Genomic DNA, 2,332 nt, shown 5'->3' with positions numbered 1-2,332 from the left:
ATCATCATCTACAATCCAGCAGGATCTTCCTCTGTTCACAGAGAGGGCAGCATGGTGTCGGAGCTTGGAGCCGCCATTAAACACTCTTTGACCTGATCCACATTTAAACCACACACACTAGACCACAAATGCACATACACACAAAATCCCTGTGGTGTGTAATGGTAACACACCTCTCTTCTTGTATCAGGTTCAAATCCTGGAAGGACTTTCCTCGGGATTTCTTTTACTACTTTTACCACACTGTACAAAAAGAAAATACTAAAACATCATACTTTGACTAAACATAATCCCTTCTTTAATGTCTTAAAGAAGAAAGAGGTCCAGTGTGTAACATTTAGGAGGATCTATTAGCAGAAATGGAATATACTATCTATTGGTATGTTTTCATTATAAGAACTGTTGTGTCTGTTTTGACACTGCGGGTTACCTTCCATGGAGTCTGTCATATTTAAACTGTGTTTCTACAGTAGCCCAAAAGACAAACGAAACACTAACTCTAGATATAGGCATTTGCGCTTTTTGCGTGTTTCACAGCAACCGTAGTTTCTCCTTTGCACTTGGAAGGGAAGGGTGAAGCAACTATGTTGCAATTTGCAACTACAGTGTTAGATGCCACTAAATCCTACATACTGGTCCTTTATGTGTTCAGCATGTTTCATAAGTTTTTTAAAATGTATTTTTACGTAGGAAATATGATGCATTTTTAACACTTAATAAATACTAAAAAAATCTAATTCTTCGAAAAAATATTGTAATGTACAACATATGTGATCCTTATCTTTATTCCTTAGTTTTAAATGTACATACTTTGAAAGCAGTATTTGCAGATTCTTGCTGTAATTGCTAAGATCAAATTAAATATAATACCGTTTACTGCTCAGTCTGAGTGAAGCACATCAAGAAACAATTGCTGCAAAGCCATTTACTATAAATATTAAGGTAAACCAGTTGTATAAGGTAAATAATTTCAGCAATTTACATGTTATTTCTAACAGTAATTCTCCTTTTTTTATTATTTTCAATATTTCTTTATTTCTTTATAAATTATTATTAATTGATTAATATTGCATTGTTTTCTGTTATTACATGTTCTCTCCTTGTTCCTTTGGACTACATTACTGTAAAGAAACATTGCTGTCCAAGGTCCTGAATCAATCTTTCAGCAAACAGAAAATTCCTTCCAGAGTTTTTTATGATTATCTAGACCAGGATTTAGACACACTGCATATGCCGTTTGAACAAAAGAAGAAGCAATCTTATCTATTTTTTGTATACTCAGTGACAGTTTTCCTTTACTGCCCAAGATTATTTCTCCAGTGAATACAAGATCCACTGGCTCACATGATGTTCCGTAATTATTTGCACAGCTGCTTATGTGTAGTTTCTCGAATCAAACTTTCAAATCCCTTTGTTGTCAACTTCTTCTAATTACTAAACATCATCAGAGAGAAATCAGGTTACTAAATAAAAATAAATCACTTTGTATACTGTATTTTGCTCATTGAATGGCTATTTTATTGGTGCCTATCTTGTGTAATATTATACAAACTGACAGGTAGCACAGGTGACAAAAAAATCTCTTCAAGAAATAATTTCCATGCTCTCCCAACTAAATCCTTTCTCCTGTTGTATGTGCTCTTATCCAGTCTTTATCTATAAAAATACATTCCCTTCCTTTCCATGATTTCTCTCTTGCATGAAATCAAAGGAATATTTTCTGAGGTCAGACCATTATTTGAGGGACTGAAGCTCATTCTACATTTTCAGTTGAGTGTCAAATAACATGGTTAAGAGTCCACAGCTGTGCTCTGTGAGCTGTACTTAGCCACAGCAGTAATCTGACTGCACCAGATAGTGTGTTAGACAGAACCATCTGGGAAGTTGTTGTTGGAAACTGTTTGGAAAAGCTCAGGTGCATTCAAAAAATACTCAGCAGGTGGGCCCCCAGATAGCTCACCTGGTAGAGCTGGTGCCCCACGTACCTCAAAACCTCAAATGTGAGACTCATGATAGTGCTTGAGGAAAAGTCAGTAGAAAGTAAAAAAAATTGTATGGCAATCCATTTATTTTTTTATTATTTATTTTAGTCTGGACTAAAGTGGTGGACTGACTGACCAACAGACCACAATCCCTAGAGCCCTGCATAGCTAAAGACCATAAAAAGTAATATTGCTTTCCAGGATGCATACCTGTGCATTAGAATTGTGTGCTCCAAAAAAAGTCTGATGAACTAAAAAAAAAAGAGACCGACTGTTACTAATAATAGAGCACTTCTCCTTATCACTTATTTAGTTTGTACTTATTTTATTTCAATTTATGCTGCTAAATT

The sequence above is a fragment of the Morone saxatilis genome, unplaced genomic scaffold (genome assembly GCF_004916995.1).
Source record: "Morone saxatilis isolate NCDOM2014 unplaced genomic scaffold, NCSU_SB_2.0 Contig11, whole genome shotgun sequence".
Taxonomy (NCBI): Eukaryota; Metazoa; Chordata; class Actinopteri; family Moronidae; genus Morone; species Morone saxatilis.
The sequence above is the reverse complement of the archived record's forward strand: the minus strand, read 5'-3'. Positions refer to the sequence as shown.